Raw genomic sequence first — 17,731 nt, forward strand, 5'->3', positions numbered from 1 at the left:
CGTGTGCAAACACGCCCTGTGACGCGTTTTAAGTTGGGAGACTAAGTCCCCTTGAATCCTAAGGTCCCCTGGCGGCCAACGAGCTGCGTTGCAGAGAGGTGTAAAAAGGGGCGTGGCCTCATTACACCTCTCTGCAACGCAGCCCCCTGGCGCATACCGGAGGTTCCTGGTGGGCTAGTTGGCCCCCAGGGACCACCAGTATTCAAGGGAAATTAGTTCCCCCTCTGCAAACGCGCCAGGGGGCGCGTTTGCAAAGTGGTGCAAGCCCCCCTTCTTTTTTTTTTTAGAAGGGGGGCTGTGTAGCCTCCTTCTTGTTCTAATGTATTGGGCCAGGGGACCCCATCCCCCAGGGCCTACCCCCAATTTGTTTTAAAAAAAAAAAAAAAATCGGGAAAGGGGCCGCGTGGCCCCCCTTCCGTGGCCAATTCCAAGCCCCGGGGACCCCATCCCCCGGGGCATGGCCTATTTTTAAAAATATTTTTCTATTTTGAAGGGGGGCTGCGTAGCCCCCCTCCTCAGGCCACTTCAAGGCCCCGGGGACCCCATCCCCCGGGGCCGGCCATTTTAAATTTTTTTTATGTTAATTGGGGAGGGGGCTACGTGGCCCCCCTCCTGGGCTACTGGTAGCCCCGGGGATCCCATCCCCCGGGGATGGCCCTCACCGCTGGGGACCGTGGGGGGTCCCCAAGTCCTGCCGGCTCCCCGCCTCCTGCGGGAGCCGGCATTGCTTTTCCACATGGGGAGCAACTAACATGCTGCTCCCCATATGGAAAAGCAAACTGCTTTCCTTCATTGAAGCGAGAGAAGGTTTCCCTGCTCTCGCTTCAATGAAGCAAAACAGTTTGCAATGGCAGGGTGGGAGCCGCGAGGCTCCCGCCCTGCCATTGCAAACAGCAGTGTCCCAGGGGTGGGCACCCTGGGACACTGCAGGAGCTGGCCCTAGGGGTGGCGGTCCCCAGGGCCTATACAAGGCTCCAGGAAGGGGTCCGCGCGGCCCCCCCTCCCATATTGTGAAGTTGCCCCGGGGGGTGGCGGTCCCCGGGGCTGGGGGGGCCTGAGAGCCTCCCACACCAAATGTATTGAAGCCCCAGGGGGTGGCGGTCCCCGGGGCTGGGGGGGCCTGAGAGCCCCCCCACCAATTTTAAAGAAGTCCCGTGGGGTGGCGGTCCCCGGGGCTGCGGGGAGGCCGTTAAGCTCAGATTTCACTCGTACAAAATCAGTGGAATTCAGCAGTTATAGTTACCTGTGCTAACTATAACTTCTCCCCGCAATGCACTGCTCATGACCTCATATATTACATCACTCATGACATGCACTGCTTATGACCTCACATATTACATCACTCATGACATGGTCAGTGACATCACTCATGACATCTTTTCTTGCAACTTCATTACAGCATTTCAAAGAAAACATTAACCACTCTTAAAATTCCTTAACCAGAATGTTACTAGAGTATATATGACTCAAACCAGCAGTCATCTTCCTCTTTTAAGCCACTCTGTCACAACAACTTGTATCAACTAAAAAAAAACAACAACCAAAAAAGGCATTGCCACAACGTCTTCCGCACCGCTACTCTTCCCTCTTACTGTCCATCTGAAAAATAATATTAACAAAATATAATCATTTCCTCCAAAACATTCTCACAAAACATGTCCAACAAACTATCATTTATTATATCTCTTAGATATCCACTACCGCCTCCCAAATTATCCATACCTGGGAATGGAGGGTGGGATAATGCTGGCCTCCGTGTCTTTAATCAAATCCAAATTCACTCTTCACAAACTTGGAGATTCTACATTTCATGTCAAGACTGGAGGCTAGCATTATGCATGTTCAAAGCTGTGACAAAACAACAGATGAAACATATTCCATTGGTTTCAAATTCAACCTAACAAACACATCTGCATTACACCAGTCAGCTACTTTCACAATCTCCTACAATCGACCACCTGACAAGAAAAATGTACCCGCCATCGCACCTCTGACTGGATGTACACCCATCTTCTGTATGTCAACCCCTGCCTCAATCATACAAATCCTCACCCAACGTACTATTGTTTCTGAACCTACTGGATTATAAGGTCTCACATAAGAAATCAGCAATTGATTCACTCCATTTCTTCGAAACTCATCCATTCTACTCTCATACTCTCTCAAGCAACGAACCACACAAAACTTACGATGCTTGTCAAATTTCGGATAAAATATAGAAGACATAGGGCCTTATTACGGGTTTGGCAGTCCCCCTGTCGGCCCGCCACCACCACACCAATAGGAGGACCGCCAAGTCAGAAGTGCATTCGCCGGATTACAACTGTAACCCATGGCAGACGGTGCGTCGATGGTGTCCTGGCAGCGGCTGTCCTAGGCTCACAGGAGAGCCTTAAGACAGACTGCTGCTGTAAGACTCTCACAGCACATTCCTGCACAGTGTGGCATGCACCATGTTGTGCATGCCACACCATGCAGGAACTGGGGTGCAATTCTAGGGGGGCACAACATGTGCCCCCCTGCATGCATCCCAAGGCCCAGGAGTGGCAGGTTGTCTCTCTGCCACCTTTTTCATAGCGGGCGGTGGACACGCAACTCATAATATGCTCGTTGGTGCTGCAGTGGCACTGCCAGCATATTACTGTTCCTGACCACTGCATCACTTCCTCGGGATCCTGGATCCCAGCAGATGCAGTGATCCTGTGGTGGTCCAACTATCTGTACAGTGGTCCTGTCAACTACCATACTCGCAATAAGGCCCATCGTTTTTGTCTGTCTCGTAATTTGAAAAAGTACTCTATCTGGATTGTTAAAATCAATTACTTACCTCTAAAGCTCGTACATCTGATATTCTTCTAAAGGAGATTAAGCATAACAAAGTTGCCACCTTACAAGACAGTTGCCGTAAAGATAAACACTTATTTGTGGTTCATCTTTCAAACAACTGAAATATCAATATCAAATTCACATTCCACAGACAGTTATACCTGTAATGCATTTCATCACTCTACAAATTAAGGGATCCTTCCTATTAAGCAACCTCCTACAATAGCATGACCTCCTGCCACCGCAGACCTGTAACAATTAGTTGTCCTATAACTCATGCCTTTTTCAAACAACAAATATAAGAAATTAGACGCCTCTATGGAAGAAGCTGCCATGGGATCCAAGTCCCTCTCCAAGCTCCAACATACTAATTTTGTCCATGCTCCAATGTAGCGCTTTCTAGTGCTTGGAGCCCGTAACTCCATGAGCAACTCCTGAGCCTGTTGTGAAAGTCCTGCAAACTGGATTCCTCTCCTGAAATCTTCCAAACAAGAAGGATCAAAGTCTTTTCCACGACCAAAGGTTGCAACTCCCCTTCTGGCCATTTCAGCACCTTTCCTGAATCTGGAATCAAATAATGCTCCTCCACCGCTAACTCCCAAAACCAATATTGAGCTGTCCAAAAAGGAGTTACCTGAATTATCTGACAAATCTCCCTCCTCACCATCAACAATGTCCTTTGTATCATCGCAAAAGAAGTGAATGCATAACCCTCTACCTTCCAATCCGGCAAATAAATCCATGCCTGTGGGACCCCACAATTGCTTTATTCTCTGCAATAAAAGAACATTCAGCTTCCAATTGCTGTAGTCCCTGGTATACCTCAAATTCCAATTCGCTACTGCTTTGGGTAGACCTGGAAAATACTCTGCCTGTAAACCTATTTTTTGCTCCAGACAAAAATTCAAAATCTCCTTTGCAATCTGAGTCAGATTCCTCGACTTCTTTCCACCCAATGGGTTTATATACCGCACCACCTAAACATTGTCCATTTTTAACAAAATATTGTAATTTCTTAACACCTTCCCAAAACTCTGCAAAGCAAAATGTCCTGCTCTCATCTCCAAACCATTTATGTGCTTGAACCTTTCTTCCCATGACCATCTGTCACTTGTCTCCTGTTGACCTAGACAAGCATCCCAACCAAAACGGCTTGCATCTGTTTCCAGCATGTAATCCGGACATCCTCCAAAAATTTGCTGACCTTTTAAGGCATCCAGATTGTCTAACCACCAAACAAATTTCTCCTGTGCTTCCACAAAAACTTAAATTTGGTCCATGTACCATAATCCTCGCCTCAAACCTTCCGCCTTTAATCTCTGCAGAGCCCTGTAATGAAGCAGTCCCAGAAAAACCATTGAATTGAGGATGACAATAAACCCATTTCTCTTGCTAATGATCCCAGTGTAATTGACTGCTTGTTTAAAACCTGCCTGACTTATGTCTTTTTCTTCATCATCTTCTTTTCTGGCAAACTCAATGTCACAGGATTCACATAAAACCAGAGGAAATCCAACTCCTGGCAATGATCCAACACTGACTTTTCCATATTGAACAAAAATTCCAGAGATTTCAAAAGGCCAGCTACTAAATTAAAATTGCTCTCTCAACTCTCCCTGATCATGAGACATGATTAAAAAAATCATAAAAACGCTTCTTTCTCTGATAAAAGTCGCTACTGGCCTCAACACCTCGTAAAACACCAAGGTGCCGACGCCAGTCCGAAAGGAAGGCAAGTCAACTGATAAAGGACTCCTAACCACCTGAATTGAAGAAACTTGCAACTCTCCTTCGCCATTGGAATGGTAAAATACTCATTTTTGAGGTCCAGTTTGACCATCCAGTCATTCCTCTGCAAATTATTCCGCAACAGATAAATGCCCTCCTTCTTGAAATGCCTGTAGACCAAATCCCAGTTCAGATTTCGCAAATTTAACAGCCCTTGTACTTTTTGTTGACCAAAATATTGTACTTATAAAAGTCACTTTCTCTTTTGATATTCGCTCTATTGACCCTTTCTCTAACATCTCCTGTACCCCAGCCAATACCAACATCTGTTGGTCTTCCTGAAACACCATCTGTCATGGTTCCTTCGACTGTGCAGGGTATTCTCAGAATTCTAATGTGTACTCTTGCACTGTATCTATGATCCATATATCTCTAGTTAAAATCCTCCAAATGTTTACATACTTTTGTAATTGTCCCCCTACCTTTCCTAGGAAAGAACCAAAAACTGTCTTTGTACCTACCTTGGGATCCTTGGGTAAACTGCACCCTTCCTCTGGCTTGGTAAGTTCTGCCACCTCTTCCTCTCGGGGGCAAAAATCCAGTTGCGGATTGAAATTCCCTAAAGGAGCCTTGACCTTGCGACTGATATTGGGACCTTAAAAATGATTGGCCAGAGAAAAATCCCCTTGCTCCGGCCCGATCACAAACACGGCCCCTAAACACTCTTCTCAATGAGAGTTGAGCCTTATCCAGGCCGGTAAATGTGGAAACATACTTCCCCACACCCTTCATCAAACCATCCCCAAACAGATACCTCTTAGGGTCTTCTGTAGGCTCCTTCTTTGCAAAGTCCCCTAGTCTAGGACTTATCCGCATCAAAATCGCTTTTCTCCTCTCTGTCATTAACACAGCATTGACGTTTCCTAAGAACCATATCGCCCTCGGTGGCCAGCCACAGAATAAATCATTATTCACCTGAACTGATTTTATTTTCGCCTCTTCAGCCATATCCAAAATTCTGGCTTAAGGTCCAATGACATCTAAAAGCCTGTCCTGGCACTGCTTCAGTGCCCTCTCCAGACCTTTTTTGGGATCACGACACAGACACTTATTAGGTCTGGGTAGGTCTGGGTCAAAGCCAAGTGTTACACATGTCTTGTCTTCTACAACGGGACGAGAACACTCCACTCTCATCATTGCCCTAGATTCCTTTTCCAAAGGTCTTTTAATCCAGAGTTTTATTAAATCAGCCACCTGTGGCATTGGCCACCAATTGGCGCTCCTGGAGTGTCTAATCATGTCAGTACTGAACATGTCTACCCCATGTGGATTCTTGACAATGCATTTAGCTTTCTTTCTCAAGTTTATCATTGTCCATGTCCAAACCATCATTATCATACTTATCTAGCATGAATTCATCATATCCATGATCCCCCTGGTCATGGCGTAAACATCATCAGGTCTAGTCTGAATCTCTTTCGTGCCACCATGGACCCCCTCTTTTCTGACACTTGAACACCCTCCTCCTCTGTGGTGCTAGGCCCATCTCTTTTCCAAGATAGATATCTGCCATCCAACTTAATATTCCTCTTTGTCATCTTTCTTTTGCCAGATCTTCTATCTTTACTTCCTTTGTCCTCATCCAAGGACCAATGCTCATCTCCTAAAATATCTACAGTGTTTTTCTTCCTTCTAAAAATAGATTCAACCACCTCTTTCACAGAGGCTCTTACCTTTTCCTGCACCATTGTTTTTTGTGTCACAACCTCCCCCAGATGTCTCTCCTTCTAACAATTTCCAACTTTTACTCCTGAATAACCTCAACTACAAACTGTCCCTATGAAGCTTAAACCTATTCTCTTCCCGATATATATATATTTTGTTTTTTACAAACACATTTCAACAAATTCCCAACAAATAAAAACCGTTGTAAAGTTGCTATTGGCACTGTGTAGTTGTAGGTTACCCCCAAGGATGTGCAGGAGACTTGCCAGTTACGTTTATATGCCTTTATTAGCATTTAGGTTCATAACCACCGAGAGAGCGCCGGGCAACACGCTCCGAACGCTTCCCTCGCGCCGCGCTGACTCGCGCATGCGCAGTAGCGTCCAATATGGCCGCTACGCGCATTCCTGCCCTGACGTAGTGCGCGTCAACTAGACCGCGACACTACATATCTCCCCCTTTTATACCATACAACACAATGTACCCCAACTGGATGGTCAGTCCATTTCGTAGTCTCTAAACTTGGATGGTCTCACCACTGCTCGCCCAACCCGGGTGTGTCTTACCGGGGTGGTATGTCCTTCTTGGCCTCCTTCTGCGACAGGGCTTCCTCTCCTTCCTTCCAGAGTGCCCTGGCCCTCTCTCTCTCCATTCTCACCGTCTTCCCGGGTCCTTTCCTCCGTGGCCCATCCTTCCGGTATGTCTCTCTCACCGTTTTGTTCTTCACCCATGTTCTCTTCACACTCTCCCTTAGAAGCTCGTGCTTCCCTTGTTGCCCCTTCTATTGGTGTTTCCATCACTGAGCAACGCTGCTCGGTCGTACACTTCTTCCACTCTTAGGGGTGGGGAGTACTTGCTTTCTCCCTTTCGCTTTAGAACTGCCAGTTTCACTCGGACCCACTCCCCTTTTTCCAATATTGTCTCCTTCACTTTCCTGTTGCGGTTGTAGTGTTCAGTGTAAATGCGTTGTGCCTTCTCCAGGTTGTGTTGTACCACCGCTGGAGACCACTTGCTGGTGATTGTCTTCTCTTGCCAAGCAACATTGTCTCTGGTGAAGGGTTGCCTTCCTCGTAGGATTTGGAAGGGGCTGTACCCCGTACCGGTGGGGGTGATGCGATATGCCCAGATTGTACTTTGTGCTTCTTTTTCCCAGTCTTTGCCCCTCGTGATTGCAGCCTGTATGGAGCCCATCAGCAACCTATTGAACCTTTCTACTTGTCCGTTACTGGCCGGATGATATATCGACGTGTGTCTGAGTAGAATGCCGTTCCTTTCTGCGAATTTGGACCATTTGTCCGAGGTGAATTGGGGACCATTGTCACTGATTATGGTTCTGGGGATGCCTTCCCTGAGGAATACTGCCTTGAGGAAGCGCAGTATTGCGTCTGTGTCCATGACCTCTTGGATGTGTACCTCTGGCCAGTTTGAGTACTTGTCCACTAACACGCATAGGTATTTGGGTATCCCCTGATCATCCAGTATAGGTCCTAAGATGTCCACTGCCACCTCTTCCCATGGGTTACTGGGATTCGTGGACTTCCCTAGAGCCGGCCTCATTGGGTTTAGTATCCTGTCTGCTCCTTGGCACTGCGCACAGTCTCTCACGTGCCTCTCTACTTGCATATCCATCCCCGGCCACCAATACGTTTGTTTGGTCCTGGCTTTCGTCTTCACGATTCCCAGGTGTCCTTCATGTATTATGGATAGCAGATCCGGTATTATGTTCTCCGGTGGTACCACTCTGTTTCCTCTGTATACGAACACCCCGTCGTTCCCCACCGACAGCTCCTCTCTAACCTCGTAGAACTGCCGGACCTTGGGCCTCTGTTGTCTCCTCTCCGGCCACCCTTGAACGATGTACTTCTTGATGTCGTCCAGATCTCCATCTGCTGCATACGCGTCTTTCCACTCCTGTCTACTGATGGCCTTTTCTGGGTCGTCCGTCAGGGCTACCATCTAGTCTTCTTCCTCAATGCCGCCGATGGCGCTTTCCATTGCTGACGCCCTGCTGAGGTAATCTGCTATCTTGTTTCTCGAGCCCGGTATGTACTCTACGTCGTACCGATACTCCAGGAGTTTCAGCATCATTTTCGCAATCCGGGGTGTGGCGCTAGCATGGCCGCAGGACATTAAAACCTTCACTAGTGGTTTGTGGTCCGTTTTCACTTGAAATCGTGTGCCCCACAGGAACTGGCGGTACTTTCCCATGGCCCATACCACGGCTAGCATCTCCTTTTCGATCACACTGAACTTTTGTTCAGGTGACGTCAATGTCCTGGACGCGAAGCTGATCGTCTCCGTCCCACCTTCTGGTCTTTCTTGCATGAGCACCGCTCCTAATCCTTTTTCACTTGCGTCCGTCATCAAGATGGATCTCCCCAGGGGATCGTACCCATGCAGCGGGATCGCCTGGCTGATTTCACGTTTCACCGTGTCAAACTCTCCTTGCGCCTCTTCCGTCCATGCAAACGCGGTCTTGTCCCTCGTGAGTTGTCTCATGTTGTGTGTTTTTGTGGCGAAATGGTGGACAAACTTGCTGTAGTATTCCGCCATCCCTAGAAATGACCTCACTTCTTCCTTGGATGTGGGCGTGGGTGCATCGCAGATGGCCTTCACGTTCCCTTTTTTCGGTGTTATCCCGTGTTCTCCTATCTCGTGCCCCAGGTATGTGACTGATGTCATTCCGAAATGACACTTCTCCCACTCAGCCGTCAGGCCGTTTTCCTCCAAGATCTTCAATACCGCTTCCAGCTTCTCTTCGTGGTCTTCTAGCTCCTTCCCCATTACTAGGATATCGTCCTGGAAGTATTGCACTCCCTCTATAACCTTGAATAGGCGGGCCATCAGCTTTTGGAACACTGCAGCTGCAGATGCTAGTCCGAAGGGCATGCGGCAGAACTGATAGCATCCAAACGGCGTTATGAATGACATCAGTTTCTTGCTCGTGGGATGCAGCACCACCTGGTGGTATGCCGATTGTAGGTCGATGGTGGAGAACCATTTCACGCCTTTCATGCGGGCCAACATTTCCTCTATGCGTGGTAATGGGAATTTTTCTACCACGATGCACTTGTTTAATTCTCGGAGATCCACACATAGGCGCACCTTGCCTGACGGTTTCATGGCCACTACCAGTGGCGCCAACCACTCCGCGCTGTCGATCGGTTCGATGATTCCCCCGTCCTCCAGTCGGTGTAGTTCCTGTTGCACTGCCTCTCTCACTGCGATCGGTATGTTCCTTACTCTGTGCGCAACAGGGCTGACGTTCTCCTTGAGGACAATCTTGTGGGTAAACTTCTCAAGTTTACCGATTTTGCCGCCAAATACTTTCGGGTGTCCACACCGCCATTTCGCTGCCGTCGACTCTTTTCCGTCCAACGTCACCAGCACCTGGGTGTCCCCTCCTGGATTCAGCTGTACGCCCAACTCTCCTTGGTCCATCCACCCAAGGACTGATGGTCCCTTCTCCGCGACGTACAGTTTACAGTGGGCGCTGCGTACTTTAAACTGGAACAGTAGTCTCCTGAATCCTACCATCGGAATGGGTTCCCCCGTGTAGGTGACCGGTCGTATGTCGGGTGGTTCTAGACGTGTGCCAAGTGTGGGTTTGAACCTCTCGTTCCACACCGATCTTTGGACGATCGTGTAAGGAGACCCTGAATCCGCCACTATGGTGATTCCTACTCCTCCAATGAGCATGTCGCACTGGGGCTTGCGTGCTCTCCTCCCATCGATGCCTAGTACCTGGTCTTCCACACACAGGACTTCATCGTCTTCCTCCTGGCCGTCTTCTTCTTTTCCTATGTCTTGCCCCACAAATTTCACCGCGCGTTGTTTCCCTTTCCTTCGACACACCTTCTCATAGTGGCCGACTAGGCCGCAGAACGCACACTTGGCTCTGAAGGCGGGGCACCGTTTGTCGTGCGCCACGTGGCTCGGGCTTCCACATCTGTAGCACCTCGCCGTTTCTCCCTTTTCTTGCTTCCACGGTTGTCCCGGTTTTCCTTTCCCCTTGTATGTTCCTTTGTATTCTCCCGGCACTGTTTTTCCTCGTCCATACTGGTCCGCATCGTCCACCTTATTTACCGTGAGTCTCGGGGCTTGGTCTCTCTTTGCTGCCTCTGCGCAGCGCTTGGTCAGTTCTGCCCTTTTCACTATGGCAATCACGTCTTTCAGCGTCGCTTCTCCACTCGCCCACAGTTTATCTTGCACTGTCTTGCTTGTCGTATGCATTACGATTTGGTCCTTAATGAATTCGTCCTGTAATGCCCCATATTTGCATGTTATCGCAAGTTTCCTCAGCGCCGCTACATAGTCGTCTATTGTTTCCCCCGCTTCTTGCTCCCTCTTCTGGAAATTGTAGCGGTCGATGGAGGTGCACACTGCGGGACGATAGTGGTTGTCCAAATCATCAATGGCGTGTTTGAACACGTCGGTGTCCGCTGCCTGTCTGGCGACCGGTGTTAGGTTTTGGAATACCCGTATGCCTTCTGGTCCCAGATTGTGTAAGAGTATCCTCTTCCTCCTGGCACTGGAGAACGCCTCCTCGTTCTCGTCTTCCAGTGCTTCTAGGTAATTTTTGAAGTACTCCCTCCAGTCTTCCCATTTCATTTGGGGTTCTCCTGGCCTTGGAAGGAGCGGGACTGGCGTCGTTAATGCTGATGCCTGCGCGCTCATCTTGGCTTCCGCCTGTTTCCTCGGGCTACCAGGCGCTTCTGTCCTCTCCCCCCTTCTTCGGGTCACCAGGATCTCGTCGGAGCTGCCTGCGCCGTCTCCGCCCCATTCCGCCAGGGTCTCTGCTGCCTCACTACGGTTCGCCTTCGACGTTCCTCTACCTCGTGGCCGGCACGCTTACTGCTCACGTGCCTCCCTCTGGTGTCTGTCTGCCACTGCCGCGCTCTCCCGGTGCGTTGGCGTCTGTCCTTGACCTCCCCGGTCTGCTTACCGCATGGGATGTCGTCCCCCTGTGTAGGTCTTCCTCCTATGTGCAGGTTGGGGGCACCTCCCTCCTGGGTAACACAGGGTCCTCTCTGTCCGAGCCTCATCGCCACTGTAAAGTTGCTATTGGCACTGTGTAGTTGTAGGTTACCCCCAAGGATGTGCAGGAGACTTGCCAGTTACGTTTATATGCCTTTATTAGCACTTAGGTTCATAACCACCGAGAGAGCGCCGGGCAACACGCTCCGAACGCTTCCCTCGCGCCGCGCTGACTCGCGCATGCGCAGTAGCGTCCAATATGGCCGCTACGCGCATTCCTGCCCTGACGTAGTGCGCGTCAACTAGACCGCGACACTACAACCGTGTTTTAAAACTGCATCAAAGTGGCCGAAATCGACTTCAAATGCTGAAAATCATTGGTTTAGTAAATGGCCACCAAAACATGTACCAAGTGTCATGATGTCACAAACAAAAACAAGGGAGGCCTGCGCCACCCAAAACACTCTGCGTCCAAAAGCCCCGAATGAAGCCTCACTGCGCATGTCTCCTTAGAGCAAGTGCACATAACAAATGCCTCGCTCTGAGTCTGTTACTGCCGTGCCCCCTCCGGCCCAAGTAAATGGTGAGACACGATTTATAATATTCAAATTTCAAAAACTTGCCTAAATAATGAATAATAAATCCAATAAATTGGGATCAAAGAAACAAATTTAACATTACTCTGTAACACATTAACGCTAAAATGCAAAATTAAACAGAAAAAGAAAGAACTATTGCAAAGTACCACAGTAAATACACTATGATATAAATTCAACAGTCTTTAAATCTTAAATACAGCTCGAGGGCTAAACATGTAAACCCATTCACACCTGATAATTAGCTGTTAAGGAGCAGCAGATAAAAGAGGAAGATGGCTGCTGGGTTGAGACTTAAATAGACTCTGGTCTAGTGACAGTCTGTTTCTGGAATTTTAAGTGTGGCTAATGTTTTTCTTTGAACTGCTGCAATGGAGTGACAATTAATAATGATAAACCCTGATTGGATGTGCGTCTACATCCTTTGGGTTTCCAACTATCCCACCAACAGCATGTACCTGGAGCTTCTTTCTGAGCCAGAACAATGCCTCCCATTTGTGATTTGCTCTTTCGTCTCATAGGCCTTTGTCCATGTAGACTTTCTCCCTCTGTCCTTCAGCTACAACAGATTTGCAAATGCTTCCCCATGTTGGGTATCTATGCATCTTGGATCCTTGCTCTACATCTCTGCATGGATCACTTCTTAAGCTGCTTCACGTTTGATAGGTTAGACCAGAGGGCTGGACCTAATTCCTTATGCATTAATTTATGTATTTAGCAATTTTATTCAGCACAAGATCCAGTGGTTACACTTAACATTTATCCATTACCGGTTACATATATGTAGGTCTTGTTTTCACTGGTCACTGTTGGTGCGGTATTCAGCTTGGTACATATTCCCTACTGTTTCCCATGGGCTTAGACAGAACTCAAGCAGCGTCAGTGCTCTCTGCAGTCTTCAAGGTCGTCAATCTGGGAAACATCCTGTAGAACGAAGCCAGAATCACGCTGTGCTTTCACAACGTTGTCAATAGAACAAACCCGTCATTAGCACACATTCGTTCAGCACGCAAGTCGTTAGAACGACTTGCTTTAGAAGGGGCGCATTGTGGAATGTTGTTGGATTTAAAGTCCAACACCTTCCCTACTGTTGCGCAGACTTAAGTTGTAATAGTAAATGATCCTATTCCAAAGTCCAGTGCCCATCTAAGGCAAGTCGTTATAACGATATGCGTGCTGAACAAATGAGTACTAACAACGCATTCATTTTAATGACGGCATGATGAAGGCATGCGTGTTAAATGCATGCGGGTTTCTGTCTTACATTCCATCAATCTACTAGTGCACCCTTTTCATAGCAGATAAGACACCCCTTGTAACATTCAGCTAGAGTTGTCTATTAAAACAGATAAGGGACCAATCATGTTTCTGTGCACAAGTCCCTGTAACTACACTGGGCATGCTCAGCTCCTGTGATGGAAATGAGTGACTCCCTAGGCTTCATATCTTGGCCCCAGCAGTGCTGGAGCCTAGTCTTGGTGAGAACCGCTGTGCAGCCATCATCAGTGGTGTAACACAGGCACCCCGCAGCCCCTACGGTGCGGGGGGCCCGAGCTACTGAGGGCCCACTCAGCACAGTACCCTGGCCTGAGAGTATCCGATTGACTCCAGAGGGGAGGCCCCTCCATGTACTTTCCAGGGTCGGCCCCCTCAAGTTTTATTACGCCACTGGACAACATCTTCTAAAATATTTGCCCATTGCCCTGCAGACAGATGTCTGTTGTCACAAAAGATGTTGAGTGCCATAGGGAAGAAAATGCTGCGGAACTAACTTCTCCTGCACTGTCCTGAGTTGCCTAGCTCTCTTGCACGAGGCTATTGTATGTAACGTTGATTTAATGCTGCGATGGTTGGGGAAATATCAATAAAAATTCTTTAAAAAAAAAAAGATGTTGAGTGCCATATTGCAAATGAAGCCACATTTCAGCTGTGTAATGAATGTATGGTATAATTCCTTTCGTAATACAGTGTATTGTACCATAGTGCATGGTGTGCTCTGGTGGAGAATACTGCTTTCAACACTGTGATATCCATGTGGTATATTTTTGCTATCTTTGATGGGTACACAGTTCTGTGTAGAGATGGGTATTGTATACCAGATGTGTGATTAGAGATGTGTGCTTTTGTGAATGCATTGACACAAAATTAAGTGGCATATCTGTGTTGTGATGTATGTGTGTGCAATGTAAATACACTCTCTAAACTAACATGTCTGTTTTAGAGAGTATGAGTGTTGTCCATGCTCAGGGTGGTTTTGGAAAAGCAGGAGTAAAGCTGGACATCAACCCAGCAAGAATTTGAAAGGGGGGGGCAGAGCCTAGTGATGACGGAAAAGAGTGTGCAAGGTGAGGACAACATTAACTGCTGGAGAATGGGGAACTGTTGGTAGGTTCTTGGAACAACGTGCATTGGAACTGATGGAAGGGAGTGGGAAAAGAGGAAAACATGGCCTGCTGGGCAGAAAGAGGACAGGACCTGCAAGCAAAGTTTATGTGAAGAAGAAAAGGACTTGCAGGAAAAAGAGATAGCTGCAGCTGAAGCCTCAGCAGTAGGGTCTCCTGTGTATTTATTTTGGTGTTTTCTAGAGAGATAAGCCACATTGTGATCTCTCCAGAGAGGTATCCACCAAGCTGGTGCAGAACAGGTGATAAGTTTGGTTGCTAACAGTCACTGCTGTTCTCTAATTGATGGTGTTTGAATCCTCATATTAGGAGGTTTATCCCATTCTGGTCAGTTGTCTCAATTTTATCATATAGTTGGAAATGTTTATAAGAAGGCCACTCTACGAGTTTTAAAAACTACCAAAAACTATCAATTGCCTACTTCCATGAGCTATGTGTGGTGGTCCCTTCCTAAGCCCCGCAACATGAATGTCCAGTAAACAGTAGGTTAGGTTGGACTAGACCTCTGGCCTTGACCAAAAAGGGGTTCTCTACATCTTCTATCTTCAAGCCTCCAAAGCCTTCGAATGCAAAGAATCCATAGAGCAGCTTGCTGGATGGGACAGGGGACACACTTAAGATATGGCGGACTCAGTCTGTTAGCAGCACCTGAGCCCTGCTGTGGACCCTGCAAGGGTGATTGCTGTGGACATTGTAGACCTTCTCAGGGTGAAGTTAAGCTCCAATTAATATTATTTGCACATGGTAACCCTCTGGAACCTACCATTATTTGCGCCATTGCCATGTGCTTCTAAATTGAGCAGCAGTGTGAGTACACAAGTACTTGAGGACTGTTTCACTGGGCTTTTGTGGGTCTATATAGTGGAGGGCTTAAGTAAGTGAAAGGGTGGGAGGTGAGACATCGATGTCAATGGTGAAGGGGTGATTTTGGAGGAAAATAGCATGACCATTATGTCTCAAAATATAAGTGAGAGAATGAATGACTGAGTGATTGTGACGTGTCAGAGAAACGTGAACATTTCGTAGAGGAACAGCAGAAAAATAGTACCAAATGTAGAATGATTTGTGATATGTTCCTCTGCAGGCTGAATCGTGGGTGGCATTTAGTGCTCTGGAACTCCAAAGAGAGACTTAGTTTTCAAGGCACTAGCACTCTCTCTCTAGTCTGTTTATGACCACTTTAACCAATCAAGATAATTGTGCCAACACCACCTTTCAAAAAAAGAAAACGTTTATTTTTCATTTGAAATGTCAAGAACATTAGCCTAGCAAACATACAAATATCCAGTAGTGATTGCATGTCACTAGTCAGGCAGAATCAATGGAATATTGCAATAAAAAGAAAACATAGGCTAGTCATCTAATTGGGCAGGTAAATAAGAAGACATTAGGCACAGCTGAGTGGTCAGAATGTAGATCTGTAGCTGTCTGCAATATGGGTCTAACAACGCCCAACGTGCAAAACCACGATGTACAACACATAGAGAAGTCCGGATCTCATGTTATCTTAATCGGAAGCATCAGGGTCCAATGTCAATAAGTAATCACGCATCGGTCACCATATATATTTGGGTCATGATGTGGGGGGCTGCAGCGTGACATACACTTCTCTCGTAGTGTCACAATAAAGCATGTCTTTTAACCAGTCGGCGTCAGTCTATTACCCCGGCATATTGCCAGCTATCTTTTTGCGAGTAACATCGCAATGGCAGTGAATCTGCGTGTACTTGGTGGAATACCCTTGATGTAGCCCAGTAAGGCTGGTAGGGGGTCAGGTGTAAGGGTATTACCAATCATGGTGGACACAAGGGTGAGGATATTCATCCGATGTGTTTGGCTAAATGGGCACGTCCACGCAAAGTGCATGAAATTGGCGTTGTCAGCCTAAGGCAGTGATGCTCTCAAGGAGGGTAAGTTCTAGCTAGACCACAAGGAGAAATGTATGTGCAGAGAAATTTGTAATGCAAAAGCTTACGCCAACGGTTGCAGGTTATGAGCTTTGTTTGGGTACAATAGCGCAAGGTCTATTCAGGTATCAGGCTCCCCAGGTCACGCTCCAATGCTTACCTGCCCCACCCCCCGCTGGTGCAGTCCGGCTTCAATGTAACGCAGACTTGGTAGAGCCTGAAGACCAGTCTCATCCCCTCTGCGGATGAGACTGGTCAATGGAGGGTAGTCATCCATCTCCACCGGGAAAGACAGTAGCCTATCAAGCAGAATATTGTGAAGTCATCTGAATATGAAGTGTCCTTATACATGGCGTCCATAAAGTGGACAGTGTCCGAGTGGCTGATGACATGGCCGTCCAGAAATAGGACCCCCATTGGGTGTAGTTGGAGGGCAATTAATGTACGCTGTACCAGTATTTCTGTCATGAGATGATGTCAGAGGTTTGTGTCAGTGGGATGGCAGGAGAAAAAATTAAGCCCCTTCCTAAGAAACAGCAGACTTTTCCCCATGCCTAACTAGTAGTGGATAAGGTCTGTATGTCAGAGGGGTCCCTCGGTGTGCCCAATGGGAGGATAGAAGAGAGCAGGATGCTTCGCCTGGTCCCTTTCAGGTTTCGCCTAAGGTAATTGAACATCTGCATGATACCAATGGCATGGAAATTGGCACTGAGCCGCCAAGAATTATAACAGCAGATCTGGCACACGAAAACCTCCCCATTCATAAGGGAATGTTGCATGAGGCTCCTCATAGTGGCGAAGAAACTTTTTAGTCACAGGGATCGAGATGTTCATGAACAGGTATAAGAATTGGGTCCCAGCAACACTTTTCATACCAGATGTTGGCACCTCTAATACAATCGAAATCTGAAAACCCTTTTATGGTGAGGAAGATGAAGTACAGATGTAGTGGTACAAGGGATATGCAGGGAGAGCAAGAGTCAGGGAGGCAACTAAAGGTAAGGGTGACAAGCAGTGTGGGTGCTGGTGAGGAGATGGATAACAGAAAAAGGACAGAACAAAGCAGAAGAAAACTTAACAGATGCAGAGAGCAGTAATGCTGTGTTATTGGCTTGTGCACAGCATATGTTGCCACTGGTATGACATCACATTGCTTTCCATACAGTGTATGGCCTTGTTGGTGTGTTAATTGAATGAGTCAGGTTCAATGAGATGCGGGTGAATGTTTTTGCTGTTTGATGGCTGAGACCACAGAGGTGTTCCACATTTCTTACAAGTCTTCTAGAATGCTTGACATACTCATTGCTTGACAGGAGTACATGTGTGTGTAGAACAGTTGTTGATAGGCTCAGTGGCCCTGCAGGTTTGTGATGTTCAGTCAGCTTTAGCATCAGATTTCTGATAGTATCCATTCTGAACATCTGAAATGCATCACACAACAAGAGAGTGATAGAGACCCCATTCACCAGCTCGCCCAATGCTTTTGGCCATAGATCTAACTTACAAAAGTAGTCAAGGAAAAAGTTTTTAGTTTGATCTGGAGCAGCTTATGTATGATTCTAGGATGCAA

At 47.4% G+C, this 17,731-nt stretch overlaps 1 protein-coding gene across 1 annotated transcript in view; it reads left to right on the top strand.

The window, feature by feature from the left end:
- LOC146789040 (collagen alpha-6(VI) chain-like) overlaps nucleotides 1-17,731 on the top strand; it is a 748,331-nt gene that overhangs the window by 673,457 nt on the left and 57,143 nt on the right. The window lies entirely within an intron of this gene.

Source organism: Triturus cristatus, chromosome 10, assembly GCF_964204655.1.
Source record: "Triturus cristatus chromosome 10, aTriCri1.1, whole genome shotgun sequence".
In the NCBI taxonomy this organism is placed as follows: Eukaryota; Metazoa; Chordata; class Amphibia; order Caudata; family Salamandridae; genus Triturus; species Triturus cristatus.